The 17,117-nt window shown below is 33.5% G+C and overlaps 1 protein-coding gene across 3 annotated transcripts in view; it reads right to left on the reverse strand.

Annotated features, from left to right (window-relative positions):
* SGCZ (sarcoglycan zeta) overlaps positions 1–17,117 on the reverse strand; it is an 883,936-nt gene that overhangs the window by 143,238 nt on the left and 723,581 nt on the right. The gene's annotated exons all lie outside the window — the stretch shown is intronic.

The following is a 17,117-nucleotide window of genomic DNA, read 5'->3' on the forward strand; positions in this document are numbered from 1 at the left end:
GTTCCCTCACCTGTCTCTCCAGCTTTATGCTTTAATGAGCTACTATTTTCCAAAGGCCTGTAGGTATTTCCATCAAAATGTCTCTCTGCGAACTCAAGCTTCATCTGTCCCAAACTAATGCTATTTTTGCTAAGAAATACACGGAAACACTGACCTTAATATTTTTCTCCCTGCCTCAAATTCATTCTGTATGTAACTGCCAGAATCTCATTCCTAAATAAAACTCTAAACCACTTAAATGGTCAAAAAATATTTAACAGCTCTCTAGCTTTCAGTGAGTAAAATCTAAATTCTTGATTCATATTCACAGGGAGAGCTAGCATGACTTCATGCTTTCTTTCCAGTTTCAGCCATGTTTGTACTTCCTACTTTGACTCCTGTTCAAGCTCTCCCTCTGTCTAGTTTTCTCTTTCTATCTATCATCTTATAAAACCCTCATCAAAGGCCATTAACCCTATGAGGCATTCAAAGGCCACTTTTGTCTGAGATAATCTGGGAAGTGAAAAATTCTTAAATATAAATTAAAACAAACTTATTTAAAATATCCACACATATTTTGGAACTAGCATCTGCAAAGTATATATACCTCAGTGTATTCTCAAATTAGCTAAAAAGCAAAGCCATAATAAGAAGTATTATATAAGGGAAACTAATTAACCCCAGCTAAAATATATATGAGGGGAATAACGTAAATACAGAGGATAGAGGTACTTTAAAAATAAAATGTAATTTTTCACTTATTTCACACAGAAACAAAATATCAAGATTAGAAATTCTAAATATTAAAAAGGACATGGGTTTGTTTAAAAACCAATATTATACACACTCACACAGATACTGGACATTCAACAGGCCAGAAGTCCTCTGATAATAAACTCTGAATACTCATATGGAAAAGCAAATGTTGCTTGAATGAACAACGAGTCAGTGGATTTATAGAAGTGCCACACTGAAATTATATGCTCCAAATACATATATATTTTTGTTACAACTGAATGACTCCAAAAAAGTTCCAACAAAGCAGAACACATAAGCATCCTGAAACATCAGAGTCCTCTTGATTGTCAGTGGAAATAATGGAGAACCAATTACATTCAGTAGCAAAATATCAATGAATATAATATTTTACTCTAAAAATAAAAAAGTATTTCTTCATGTTCATTTCATTATTGACTCAATCATTTTTAGTAATTACAATAATGTTAGAGACTGTTATTTTTTATCACTAGAATAATAAATGGAGTTGCATTATAGCTACATTGTTGATAGAAATTATTCCCTTAGTTGGCCAAATAGTTACAGTTTCTTTTCTAAATTCATTTCTAAGACAGTGAAATTTTCATTTCCACTCTATCATTTATTCTTTTTCCTATTTATTCTTAGTATTTCTCTGAAACACTATAATGAAAATGACAATCCATATAGTCTGGTATAGTTTTAACATGGTTTTACATTTGTGAAAAAAGAAATAGTAAAATCATAAGGTCCCCTATAAATGATGCCACAAATCATTTTCAAATGAAAATAATAGGAATATTTTAATACCAGAAAAAATGAAAAAAAATATATCTCATAATTATATGGCTTTACATCCCATTGCTATGGTAATGCATCATCCTTCTTGGGATTTATTTCACTTCCTAAAAAAGTGGCTAAAGTATTTAATAAATGTTCTTTATGGCTATAATTTCAAACTTTAGGGTTATTTTAACTGGGTAAAATGAAAATTGTAACCATTCTGGAAATAGTACACCTATTCTCACATTAATTACGGATATAATTTGTTTATATTACAGTAATAAGACATTGCCTGATTAAAAAAATAAAAGAGAATCAAATTTCAGAGATTTGTAGCCTTAGTGAAATTTTCAATTAATCATAATTTAGGAAAGATAAACTGTCGTGATTACATCAAAATCTATAATGTTCATTAAAATCAAGTGTTGTAGCGCATACAAGATATTATAATTATCTATCCTAGCTTAGGGTGCTTTATTGTATAAAGAGTCTAGATAAAATAGAGTGGACATATATCTTATCTGCTGGTGCTTAATATAATATAAAGCCAAGCTATAAACCTTCAGAGGGAAATCAATGTCAACAAATAATCCACCAATATTACTATCATAAGGACAACATAATCACATAAATTCAAAGAGATGAATAATGATTAGCATGATAGATGCCTTATGAATCATAGTAATGCCACATAAATTACATGTGTTGATTTGATCACAGGATCCAACATTTTAATAATTATATTGCTTATTTTAAAATTTCAGGAGTCAGTGCCTCAAAACTAAGGCTTTCAAAATAACTCAAATAAGCAGGTTGTCCATATCTTCAAATGTTATTCTTAGTTCTGAAATACGATAGAATAGCAAAAATCTAGGAATTTTATCTGATTTTAAGTGAAAAAAATTCATCTCCATAAGTTTAAATTAAAATCTCCTTAAGTTTTAATTAAAAATGTTCACTTTTTAAACAAATGCATAAGTACACAATTCAATCATTCATAGATAGTGCGACTGATAAACTACAAAATAAAAACAGGCTATTAAATTACTAAGACAAGAAATGAGAGTCTTTGTGTTGGTTTGCAAAATGGTCACACATTCTCCCATTGCTGTACGCTGCTTTGTGAAGTGTCTACTGTTCTACCAGGAACCAGTCAACTTTCCAGCCCTAGAATCTGGACTCAGCCTTGTGACTTTTACTGGCTAATGGATGTTGACAAACTTGCCACAAGCAGAGGTTTGGGAAGCATTTGCACCACGTTGGGGCTGCCCTCTCTTGCTGCTGGGAACCATTTGTCACCGTGTGATCAAGCTGGGGCTAACTTCCCACAGGAGGAGAGACCCCGTGGTGTACCATCTCAGCCCTCATAGCCAGCCGAGACACACCTGTGAGGACATTCTAGATTAACCAGCCCCAGGCCAGTTAGTACAAACTAGAAAAACAGCCTAGTGTTTCTTATTCACAACTTTGAGGGGAATCATAAAAATGTATGGTTCTAACCTATTAAGTTTTGAGCAGAAGCTTTTAATTTGCAGCGAAAGCTAGCTGGATCAATCTTCATTTTCATTATTGTTTTTATACAACTATTTTTCATAACTATCATAACAACCAAAAAAGTCTACAAAACATGATCAGAGCAAAATAACAAGTTAAATGTGATGACATTATAGAATGATATAAAATTCTTAATCAAAAAATAATATTTTCTATGCTTCCCCATAGAAACTATGTACTTTGCATTCATTTCATGAATTTTGAAATAATATACAAGGTTAGATGTTTGATTGACTATTTAGCTAATTAAACATTACTCCAAATAAAATGTAAAGCACTTCAAATATTAAAATTAATTTCTCTACAAAAGCCTTTTACTTTACTGGATGATCTCCCAAGTTCTCTCTTTGATAATCTCTGCTACCCAGCATGCTCAGCAGTATTTTTATTCTAAATTCCTGATTTGGTTTGTGATGATCAAAAGAAGCCAATATGGCAAAAGTATGGTAAGCTGAGTGAAATACAACATGGGATGCTTATTGCAAATCATAGATAGATGAAGAGGACAAGAATGGCATGGTATTACACTGGTGCTGATTTTTTTAAAAAAGCAGTAAGTGAAGGCATTTGCATAAATTATGTTAAATTCCTCTTTTCGTACTTCAGGATACAATAAAAATATGGCAATTTGCAGTATCAGATCAAAATTAAACTTAGAAAAAGAACAGAAGAAAAGTAAAACAAACAAACAGGTATTAAATTGCTTGTTTTTCTTCCACACGTACAGAGTATAAAAGACAAAAAGACGATGCAGCTTTATAGCAGCTTGTTTTAATAATTCACTTCTCAAACACTTTCTAGAAAGAAATGAAATGGCAGATAGTTACTAATTACACCTGAAATATATTGAAGGGGAATATTTTCAGTAATTTGTGTTTCATGAAATAAGAAAAAGAGAAAATTCATGAATTTAACAAATATTTTATCAGGGAGATAAAAGAATACTGCTAAAATAACTTACTTTACTATTCACAACTAGAGCATACGTAGGAATGGAAGTAGTGAATATGGGACACAAAAAATATGGCATTTAATTAACTATTCCTCTTACTGTCTCTTTCCTTATTTCCTATTCATTCAAATTTTAAGATTAATAATTTGTAACCTACTTGAAGGCTAGAAACATGTAATTCAGCTTCAGACTGGTGTCAGTGTCAAAGAAACAGTTCAGCGGAACAAAGTAAATTTTAGCAGTTCGGAACCTTTATTTGCATATCTTAAATCCATGAAAATAAAATCTGAATATTTTTCTGCCACATGCTTTTTTACAGAATCTGAAAAATACCTCTAATTCTTCCTAGATTTTCATTTGCTCTCTCCTTTTCTTCTCCTTTCCTAAATTACAGAGGTTGACCTAAACTTTATTTAGCAAAAAAGACTCCTTCCTCTTTAGTTTTGTAACTAAGGATAATTAATTACAAGATGCTCTTTGGCTCTGAGGAACAGTGTTAAAACTAGGGCCCTGAATTGAATTAAAATTGTTGTCCTGTGATATATGCATGTTGTAATAATTTAAAAAACACAAAGGGAACTAAGTTTAAATTGTTTCCTGTCTTTATGTTTAATTCCATTATCTGATCTAAATTCTCTTAACAAAATGATGGGCATTTTCCCAACTATTTTCCTTTCTTATAGAGAAATACATACATTATTCTCATAGATGAAAGAATTTTTTGGTGGTTGATTATGAGAGGGAGGGAAAGAGAAAAAGAGGATGGACAAGAGAACAAGAAGGACTCAGCAATATGACAAAATACATTTAAATAATAGGATGTCTAACACTTCATTTAAAATGGTTTGCATACCACAATGCAAACACTCCATCTCCTTAAGACATTAGTGAAATCTTTACAGAAGAAAGAATTATGTGTGAATATATGTGCATGTTATAGTTAAAAAGTAGGAAAATCTAGGAGATGACAGAGATCCATATTTGGGTAGATATCATGGCAAAGGAAAGAACTTTCATGTCATATGGGGAAAAAAATTAAATGGTGACAGAAGCTGGGAGCCAGAGGACTTAAGTCCCCTGGAAACAGAAATGTTATGGATATAACTGAATAATCCATAGGATATAGAACAAGAGTTGAAGCTACATATAGAAAATACTAAAGATGCAGTTGAAAAACTGTTGGAACTAATCAATGAATTCAATAAATTTGCAGGATATAAATCTCTCAACTTTCTAAAAAGCAAGGTGATCAAAGGCAACATATGGATTCACTGTAATGAAAATGTTGCTTAGCAATGATAAAATCATAAAACCAAAATTATATTGAATGTAGTTTTTTCTTTCTTTTCTTAATCCCTGGGAATTTCAGGATCTTGATGTGTCTTCGTAGTTTGTGATAAAGATTATATATTTTGCCACAGATGTGCTTATTTAAAGCAAATTCTGATTTATAGGAGGCTGCTTATTACTTCAAAAGAGATTTCAATTGCTATGGAGATGGAAAATTAACAAGAAGAGATTATACCCTAAATCTTTCCTTTTTTTTTTATTAATGCAAGCCAAAGAAAAATCAGAGAGGTATGGTGGAAGTATGTGAAAATGCAAAATCATGACTATAATAAATTACAAGCTTTTACAGTGATGAGGAAGCTTACTATGATAAAATATGGACAGTAAAGTAGTTATAGTATTAATATTTGTGATTGAATTTTATTATAATAGCTCTACAGAGAGTACAATGAGTAAAGTGTAGGACAAGACTAAAGATAAAAACCAGTGTTTTTCAAGCTAGAAAGGTTTCACAGATTCCTATCACAGATCAGGCAGCCTCTACATCTGTTTGCTTTATACTGCTTTTAGTTTTTGATAATATTTTATTTGATGGAACAGTCCCATATCTACAAATCATTTATAAACCATCAATCCAGCTAAAAACAATATTTAATTTGTAATATCTGAGTAACAAATTTTAGTATTAAGATACTGAATACTTTAAAACATTATGCCTTTATCTGTGACTCAGTATAGTGCTTTTTAATAAAATTTCTATCACTCTTAGAAATATTAAAAGCATGATTATCTAACACATTAAAATGCAGTAACCCAAAATGAGGGGAAAGAGTGGGGAGCTTTTGTTATTTGCAAAAAAAAAGTGCATTTCATTAATTTGAAATATAGTAAACTAAGCAAATGTAAGATAACATAGGCACTTTAGAGTTTCATTGCGTTGAGGATAAATTCCAAATTCCTTAGCATTCAAACCCTGCATGTGTGAAGCCCTAAGGTGCATTCCAAATCAATGTTTCTCTGCTCCTTTATATCCATGTTTGTCAAATATTTTTTTGCTCACTCATTTCCAAAAATATTTTTTTAAACTGTATGTCCTTGAATATTTTTAAGCTGATATTTGAAATATTTTTGGTATCAAAAGTTTGTTTTTTGCAAGGGATAAAATAGCTGACCCCACATATTATATATGTATTTTAAATATATTTTGTAGAATACTCCAACTTTGTGGAGCCCTGCATTGAGCTTATCCAAATGACAGAACATGTTTGCCATATAATCTAATTCATCAGTAAACCCAGCCTCACTTTCTATCAGAAAAATATTTGAATGTTTTATTTCAAATAAATGTATTAATATTACCCCATGATAACTAACTTATTTTTGATTTATAATTCTAAGACAGAGGATTTTGCCTTCCATATAACCTGGATGGATAGGCTTCTCCTTCAATTGTTCTTATCTAGCAACTAATACTTTCTTCTCTCTACTTTTTTACATCTATCTGTCTGTCTATCTATCTATCTATCTATCTATCTTTTTACTTTTAATTCAGGTGTAATGTGTCCTCATACTCCCACTTTGTTTAGCCAACCACTCATCCCCCATTTTCAACTTTTTATGTCCTGAGCAATATATTTTTTAATGTAAAAACAAAGGATTGATGACAGTTATGTTACTTCTGAAAAATAATGGATGGGACTTCCCTGGTGGCGTAGTGGTTGAGAGTCCGCCTGCCGATGCAGGGGACATGGGTTCATGCTCCGGTCTGGGAAGATCCCACATGCCGCGGAGCGGCTGGGCCCGTGAGCCATAGCTGCTGAGCCTGTGCGTCCGGAGCCTGTGCTCCGCAACGGGAGAGGCCACAACAGTGAGAGGCCCGCGTACCGCAAAAAAATAAATATATAAATAATGGACGTGATAATGGGAGAGAAGTTGGAAGAAAGAGAAGTAGCAGCTACAGGGTCATTCTTGGGCAGATCAAATTTAGGAACAAGTGCATTTGAAACTTGAGACTCAGGAAACAGATCTCCATGCATCAGTACCCCATGGATAGTCTTGAAACACCCACAGGGGTATGCTTGCCTGGACTGTTACCTCACAGGATTCCTCAATCAAACCAAATTGTTTTACTCACTTTTTCCTGAAAAAAACTGTCACTGTGTCTTCTATAAACCATTTTCTTGCTCACAAATTATCTAATTTAGAATCAAAATCTCAATCATTCTTCAAAGTACAGCTCATATGCTTTCATATGGAAGCATACCAACTTGACCCATGGAGAGTTATTTAGTAGGGAAGGCCCAATTGAAAGTAAAAATATTGTCACTAAGATTGTTTCCATACTCAGTTCTCAGGCCTGACCTCTAAGGACAAGGAACTACAAAATAAAAAATAATGTGCTTCCCTTTTGTTCTAGGTTTGCTATCTCATTATCTCACATCTTTTCTGGAGGAAGAAGTAAGTGTAGGGCTAAATGTGTACGTGTGTACGTGTGTGTGTGTGTGTGTGTGTGTGTTTGGTAGAGAATGAGATGGGACACTACAGGTAATTGGTTTATGTGTTTGTTTATAAGAACTACTACATTTGAGGTAAGGAGGGAATCTTCACGTCTTTGTAAGGCTTCTGCAGTGTGTGACAGACAACACCTGTGAGAGGACAATAGTATCATCTCTGGAAAAAATATATGGTAAGTAGAATTCCTTTTAGAACCTCCTACTTTTTTTTTTAACTCCATGGATTACTGCATTTCTATAACCAAGCTCACCTACACTTATATATTTAGCAACATCAAACCATGTCCTAGCTTAATGAGGATTTCCTTCCATACTATTTTTTGTCTTATTTTTATTTATTTATTTTTTTTTGCGGTACGTGGGCCTCTCACTGTTGTGGCCTCTCCCGTTGCAGAGCACAGGCTCAGGACGCGCAGGCTCAGTGGCCATGGCTCACGGGCCCAGCTGCTCCGCGGCATGTGGGATCTTCCCGGACCGGGGCACGAACCCGTGTGCCCTGCATCGGCAGGCGGACTCTCAACCACTGTGCCACCAGGGAAGCCCCTTTTGTCTTATTTTTAAACAAGATTCATTGCGTTCAAATTATTCACATTCTTTTTTCTGTGGGTCTAGCCCAGAACACCATACACAGAAATAGAAATATGGATTTCCTGGAGAATATGTAAAAAAATTACTTTGGAGAATACAATGAATTGTTTAAAACAATTTTTTTAATTTGGTAATGAAAGATAATTTTTTCATTTTGGACAAGTAATAAGACACATTTTCAATCAGTACTTAAAATGTATCTTCTGATAGCTCAAAGGTTTTAATTTTCCTTTTAAATAAAATTTTTCAATGGTCAAATGAGAATATCTATAGAGTTGCCTAAGATATATTCTTCCTTTATACCTGGAATAATTTTTAATTTTATGACTTGTTTAAAAGCAATGAATCAGAATGGGGAATTTAGGTTTGAGTCATAGTATTAAGACTTCTCTTTGCACAACTTGAGACAGCTAAATTGCCATATGCAAATGAAGACAATATCTCCTCCTGTATAGCAGTATGAAGGTAATATGTATAAAAATGCTTTGTAAATTGCAAAGTTTAATGTTCAGGATTATTAAACTATAGTGAGTAGTTACATAGGTGGTTTCAGTGTTTTCATCTGTTGACATATGGTTGAGGGGCATTTATGAACCACTTAAAAAACTGTATATAATTATTCATTTTTATCCTTGTATTTAGATATTTTCCTCAGCTTTGAGTGGATTTTACCAAAGATGTCTGAATTTACAAACACTGAAAAGCACTTTGTTGCACAAATGTGTGTTATCTTTTCTGTATTCATTACTAGTGTTCCTTAACCAGCATGTACACATAACCTCAATAAAGAGGCTCAGATTAATTATTTGTAGATGTTTGTTAATATAACAGAAGCTTAAGTTCATCAAAACTGAAGAATATAAATTGGTACAGCCACTTGGAGAACAGTACGGAGATTCCTTAAAAAACTAAAAATAAAGCTACCATATGACCCTGTAATCCCACTCCTGGGCACATATCCATAGAAAACCGTAATTTGAAAGGATACATGCACCCCAATATTCATTGCAGCACTATTTACAATAGCCAGGATATGGAAACAACCTAAATGTCCACTGATGGAAAAATGGATAAAGAAAATGTGGTACATATATACAATGGAATATTACTCAGCCATAAAAAAGAACAAAATAATGCCATTTGCAGTGACATGGATGGACCCAGAGATTATCATACTGAGTGAAGTAAGTCAGACAGAGAAAATATCATATGATATCACTTATATGTGGAATCTAAAAAAATGGTACAAATGAAGCTATTTACAAAACAGAAATTGAGTCACAGGTGTAGAAAACAAACTTATGGTTACCAAGGGGGAAAAGGGGGGAGGGATAAATTGAGATTGACATATACACACTACTATATATATAAAATAGATAATTAATAAGAACTACTATTCTTATAGCACACAGAACTCTATTCAATACTCTGTAATGACCTATATGGAATGGAATCTAAAATAAGAGTGGATGTATGTATATGTATAACTGACTCATTTTGCTCTACAGCAGAAAGTAACACAACATTGTAAATCAACTATACTTCAGTAATTTAAAAAAATGAGGAACTTAAAGTCCTATTATTTCTAGTGCTGTCAGACTGTAAATATTTACAGTCATTAATTATTTAGAACAGCAGGTCTACAATTTACAGAGAGACAACTATAGAAGAAACTTTTGCAAAGACGAGGTGGATAGAACAAGAAGCAATGACTTGAGATGTGAGTTCTGGCTCACTTTTGAGTCCTCAGACCTTGGACACATCACTTAAATTACCTAAGTCTTGAGGTAAAGTATCGGCAAAATGGCAATAAAATTATCTGCTCTGTTCGCCTCACAGGGTTGTTGCTTTGACATTTAGATATCTTTTCATGGAATCCACTGAATATATTAAATGAGAGAAATAATAAAAATTACATTGATAGATATATAAAAATATGGAAAAAACATTGATTTCTCATTAGACTATAATCAAGCTAATAATAGAAGGATGGATTTTCAGACTTCATGTTATTTGACCCAACAGAAACAGTTCTTCACTCTGTCAACTTGGAAACACTTTCTTCTCTTTCCTTTCAGGATACCATACTCTTTTGGTTTTCTTACTACTTCACCAATCTCTCCTTCTTAGTCTGTGGTTGGTTCTTACACTTCTCTGCAAACTCTTCAATAATAGAATGATGGATTATAGTGATTATAGATAGAATATTCAGTATTCTATCCACACTTACTGATATTCTTGTCTGATCTCATGTATTTAAATTAAATAGATAGATAGATATAGATATTAATATTGATATAAAAATGTTTCTAATTTGTGTCTCGAGCTTATACCTCAACATGAAATCTATACTCAGATAGCCACCTGCTAACTTGAAATGCTTGCTCTTCTAGTAGACAAAATTATCAGCTCCAAAATTGTGCTCAAAATCTTCCCCCACTCCCTACTTTGCCCCAAATTGGCTAATAGTGACTACTCAGAACAAAAAACCTTGATATCGTATGTGATTCTCTCTTATTCTCACATCCCATTTGCAATGTGTTATCAAATCCTTATATTCTACTTTTAAAATATACTGTCTTTGATCATAATACTCATCACATAGTGAGGAGAAAATATATGCAAAGGATGAAAAATATGCAAAGGATTTAGTATAATGTTTGGCTTTCATTAAAAATAATAAGCAATACTGTTTCTTGTGTTGGACTCTGTGGTAAAGGTTTTACATCGTTTATGTCTTCTAATAAAAACCATAACACTCTAGTCCCTAAAAATATTAGGGGCTATGATGAACTTTTGCAGATGATAAAAGTAAGGCACAGAGAGGTAAAATCAGGTAACAAGTCACAACGGCTAAGTAACAGAGCCAGGATTTGAAGTCAGGAATTGGACTTCAGAAATTTACTCTATGCTGAATGTTAGCTAGTGTTAAAAACCATTATCTGTCGAACAGCCACAAAAATGATTTGAAATATAATAGGAATGAAAAACTTTCAAGAAAATGGCCAGCTTACATTCACAACACCCAAAGGAACAGTTTTTCTCCACAAGCACAAAGGTGAAGAGAAAAAGGAATGGAAAACCCATTCCCATATGCAATATGAATCATAAAGTGACTGACAAGAAACTTGTAATGCTTATATGAAAAAGAATGTTAAAAATGTTCCTGAGCAACACAAAATAAGTTCTCGAAAGAAAAAAAAAATCAGGAGAGAAGCCATATTTCTAGATAGAAAACTCTCAAAACTATAAAGATGTCAATTTTCTCAAATTAAATGCAACCATAATTAAGTTTCCAATTGGAATTTTTATGAAACTTGACAGCTGATTATCAAGTTCATTTGGAAGAGAAAATGCACAATAGTCAAAAGGTTTTGAAAAAGAGCAATAAAAAAGAACTTGCTGTAACAGTTCCTTAAAGTTACAGTTTGGTTTTAGTCCAAATATATCAATAGAACAGATAGAGGGGCCATAAAAAAATCTATGTACATTTAAGAATGTAGTATATGAGGAAAGTTGTACTACAAAACAGCAATGGGAAAAATGGACTATTCAAATTATGGTATTGGGGGCTATTGGTCATGATGGAAATAAAAAAGGAAGGAAGGAAGGAAGGAAGGCAGGAAAAAAGAAAAGGAAGAAGGGAGGAAGGGAGGGAGGAAGGAAGGATCCTACCTAATAAAATACATCAAAACAGAAAAGTCTCAAAAACTCTCCCTCACTACTTAACAACTTAAACAAAAATTATTTCTTTTAAAAATCTAAATTTTCTAGGAACAGCCATCAATTTTTGATACAAGCTTATATTATAAACTTGAAAAAGTGAAAGCCAAGAAAAGAAAGATTACTTCATAGTAGCATATAGTATGTATCCCTGCCCTATTTTCACCCATGTCCCAGAAGAAAAGAACGAATGTTGGCATGTTTCTGAGAAGTGTAACCCAAATAAACTGTTCTGCGTATAGGAAAGAAGGTAGTAGAGTAGACAGTACTGGAAAAACCTACCAGACTGTATATGTCATTAGAAGAAATCCACCGAGGCAAAAAGGGCCACTTAGACCCATGGTATTAACAGAGTCCAAGTCTGGTTGGCACAAGGCATTTACTCACAGTCTAGCTTCCCCTTCCCATCAACAATCTCTCAAGGGAGACAAACAAAGTTGCTAGAAAGTAATTTTCCTACCTCAAATTGTACTCATTAGGGATAATGAAAACTAGGTAAGGAAAGTGCCTTAAGTCTTAGTATTTAAAATTTTGGATTTTAATAAAACCATAGCTCGAAGACAATAAAACAACCTGTAAAGATTTAAAAGACTATAGACCTAAGGAAAATTCTGAGAGTGGAAACAACACCCTTATACATAAAATACATGAATTAGAGAGAGCAAAGGCAAAATTCATACAGAGAAAAATAAACTAATGGCAGAGAAGACAGACTCTAGATCAGTGGCCCCCAACCCCCAGGCCACAGACTGGTACCGGTAAGTGGCCTGTTAGGAACTGAGCCGCACAGCACGAAGTGAGCGGCGGGCGAGCAAGTGAAACTTCATCGTATTTATAGCTGCTCCCGATCGCTTGCATTACCGCCTGAGCTCTGCCTCCTGTCAGCATTATGATGATTTGTATAATTATTTCATTATATATTACAGTGTAATAATAATAGAAATAAAGTGCACAATAAATGTAATGCACTTGAATCATCCTGAAACCATCCCCCTGCTACCCTGGTCCGTGGAAAAACTGTCTTCCACAAAACTGGTCTCTGGTGCCAAAAAGGTTGGGGACCACTGCTCTAGATAATAACTTACTTGTATTCAGAGGAAACATACAAAGTTTAAAATAATTAGAGAAATTATGATAGCTGTGGAGGACAAAGAAGATCCAACATAAGAATTATTGCTTTCTCTGAAAACCTTAACAAATGTAACTGAAAGATATTGAGTGATATAATATAGAAAACGTTCCTGAAATGAAAGAAATGAAATGGCAAAAATGTATCAGACATCCAGGTAGAACGTGCCTGTCATCAACAGGAGAAAACTACCAGACTTTCCTGAGACATTTTATGGCAATATTCAGTGCTAGAATTCCACAGAGCAATGAGCAAACAGGAAAAGAAGGGATGAACCATTAATAACATTCCAGAAAAGAATAAAGACAACAGTCAGATACCTTTCGCATGCAATATTTCAAGTATCAGCAAACAAACACACAAAACTAATTAACAATGAAATACAGGAAAGGGAAGAATGATTTGAATAATGAACTCAGTCCTGGAGAATCCATAAAAAAAGGACTGGTGGTGAGAATGGCAGGCATCTGTATTGTGAATTAAGACCAAAGTGCCAAGGCAATTAAATTCACAGAACAGAGTGTAAATATTATGAACTCTGACAAAGTTAAAATCATATAATTATCCAAAAAACCTGAAAATGAATAGGGGTGAAGACAAACTGGAGGGAAGCTAATCACCCAAATTGCACTACAGGGAGTTAATGAACACTGTCTGAAAAGAAAACATGGAGCTAATGCATCCAGCTTCCTAATGGTTTTCGTTGTCTTTTATTCTTAACCATAAAGACAGTTTAAAAAAAAACATTTTTGTGGTAAACAAATATTTAAGGTCAGCAATTCTTTCCAATTTATGTCAGTTTATGTTTCTTCTATTTAATTATGTATAATATACTAATTATAAAGAGCAGGTACATGTCTCCCTCTATATTTATCTTTTTTATTTGTGCAAATATATAATTATATAACTGTCATGATGTTCACCATATGTTAACAAGTTTTTTTTCTTGAGTGTAAAGATTTTGGGATGATTTGTGTGCGTGTGTCTGTTTTAACTTGAATAAAGACATTACAGTAAATAATAAAGTTCATCAGTATTAAACATCTGAATGTGAAATAATAAGAATGATAATAATAAAAAGATTATAGAAGCTTGCAGATATCTATTTATGATTGGTTTGCATGGGAGAAAGAAACCTGCATAGAGGAGATTTGCCAAGGTAGCTGAAGGACACAGGGTCAGGAGATTTATCATGTTGTGTAACCAGGCAAGAGGTTTGCTGAACTTGCCTGGCTCCATGGCTTTGTGTCTGAATTCTATAAAGAAGAATTGAACACAGGAGATGAAAAACTGATTGTAACCAAGAACCCAGTTAGTATCACAGCTCTGAAGCCAAGTGAAATGACTGGAAATGAAGAGAGGGTAGAGTATTGCTCACAGCTCTGTTAACACAGAAATCCTAAAAAAAATGCAGATTTCTTTGTTTTGCTGTGGAGTTACAGGAACTGGAGTTATCTGGTAGCCATCCCCCTGACACAATTATCAATCTGTCATGCAGGATGCTGGGATGCGGGGCAATAGTGAGGTACCACCTTAACTGAGGATCCTTAAACAGAAAAAAATAAAAGAGGTATTCAGCTAATATCAGATGAAGTTGGATAATACTTAAGATAGTCCTAGAGAACTCATGATGCAATTTTTTTCTGGTAACAATCAGTGAAATATAGATAATCTAACCACCTGAGCACTCTGAATTCATGAAACCTTGAGAAACTTTTCAATTACATTAAAAAACTGGTGATTACAAGTCCTAATTTCCTGATACTTCAAATATTTAACCTAAAGTTAGACCACATGCATTAAGGACCCATTCAGAATGTTATAATATATGCAAGGTCAAATCCCAAGTTCTTCGAATATTTTGTATCTAAAGAAAACTATATATTTAACTTCACAAATGTTCAGTGAGTTCCTACTCTCTGAAAATAATGTTAATTTTGAAGATGCATTGAATTCTAAGATACTTTAAACATAGAATATGTTTTTCTGTGTGCTGATATGATCAACCACTTAAAAAGGTTTTTTTTTTTTAAGCATGAATAAGAGAGTAAACTGCATTGGATAATAATAGAATTTCAAATATCTATAGAAATTTGGTGGTGGATACAGCCAACTACCCTACAGTTAGCTTGTAGGGTAGAAACAGCCCATGGTTTATTAAGTTAGGAGGCTAGGTGTGTGTGTCTGTGGGCAACTGCATTTTCTGACCAATAGAAATGTATTACATTTCCATGTATAGGATTAAATAAATACCTATGTAACCAGAAAATAATTTTAAATAAGAAAATTCTTTATTTCAGAGTGGAATACTGGCTAAATAGGAAGAAGGCAATACACTGGCATTAGTGTAGGAAAACACACACACAAATCAAAACTGCAGGAAAAAAAATCTGCACAAATAAAAATTGTTTGTACACTACTATTTTTCTCAGCTTAATTGAATCTTTGTAAGTACCTGTTGAATTTTATAGATTTTCTTATCTTACCTACAGGAATTTTGACATTTATCATAAAAACATTTGAATACATGAAAATGTGTGGAAAGACAACTAAGTGGAATTTAAAAAATAATATAAAACCTCATCTCTACTAGTATTACTGAATTTGCTGTGTTCTTTCTTAACCTAAGAATCACATATTTTGATAAGTTTCTACCAAACTCACTTTATTAATGAGAAAACTAAGGCTCAGGAACATTGTGACTGGCTTTTTGAAACAGTGAATAAACTTCACGGCAGAGAAAAAACAACTGCATGCATTCATGGACAAGAGAATCCTAATATGGGGACTGCCTATAAAATATATATTTCTCTTTATTTTAAATATTTATTTTTTTGTGGTATGTGGGTAGAGACATTTCCAAGGAATAAATGAGTCTCCTTCTTTTTCTGTTCTCAAACCAGTCCTCCCGTCTGACTGCTGATGGAACATGCGGCCACCTGCCTGGGCTGTATCACGCTTCACAGTTACTGAGAGGCAAATGATAACGAGAGGAGAAGCGACAGGACTGGGGATGTGAAAGGGAGCATTTAGATTTCCATCAATACGGTGAGTTTTAGAAATGCTTGTGAACTTTCCCAGGGATAAAGGTTAGAAAGCCCATCTGCCACCACCTCCCATTTTAATGCTATAACATCAGTGAATTCTTTCTTATTTGGTCCATAGTTGGAGTGAACATACATCCCCGTTTCCCAGGAGTATCCTCGTTTACACCTGTTGCTTGCTCTCAAAAATGTTCCTACTAGGAAGGTAAATTCTATGACCCTCCTGCTGGCAGAGGGCTTCACAATCCTCCTCTAAACTGTACTCCCAGGAAGCTGCTCCAAATTGGTCTAAAATGGCTTTGAAGATAAATCTATTTTTTTTTTTTTTGCTATCCCCAGACTTATCAATAGGATACATTTTCAAAGAAGTTCCTGCCTATGATGACTCTCACCTTTGTCCTATGTTAAGTACTGTTTTTATTTCCAAGTATGAGTTTTCATTTCTTCAAATATGAAACTGTTTAGTGGTGCCAAACACAAGAAGGAACCAGAAAATAACGGAGTGGTGATAACTTCCAATCAAAGGGAAGATGCTAATATGTGTAAGCATGCTATATTTTTTCAGTTTTCCTAACAATCAAATCAAACAAGAACACCAAACAAACTTTTTAAGTTTAATTAGTTTTGATAGTTTAATCAGTAAGGTCAGGTGTTCATACATGTGTCTATTGTATTATTTATTCTCTGACCAAAATCCAGAAAGTAATCTTAATAAAAAACTTCCAGTACCCACAGTAGCAGTCAGTATAGTATATTAGGAAACTCTGCAAGTTCACATATAACAAAATAAAATTTAAACTTAATAT

The sequence above is a fragment of the Mesoplodon bidens genome, assembly GCF_964165515.1.
Source record: "Mesoplodon bidens genome assembly, chromosome: 20".
Classification (NCBI taxonomy): Eukaryota; Metazoa; Chordata; class Mammalia; order Artiodactyla; family Ziphiidae; genus Mesoplodon; species Mesoplodon bidens.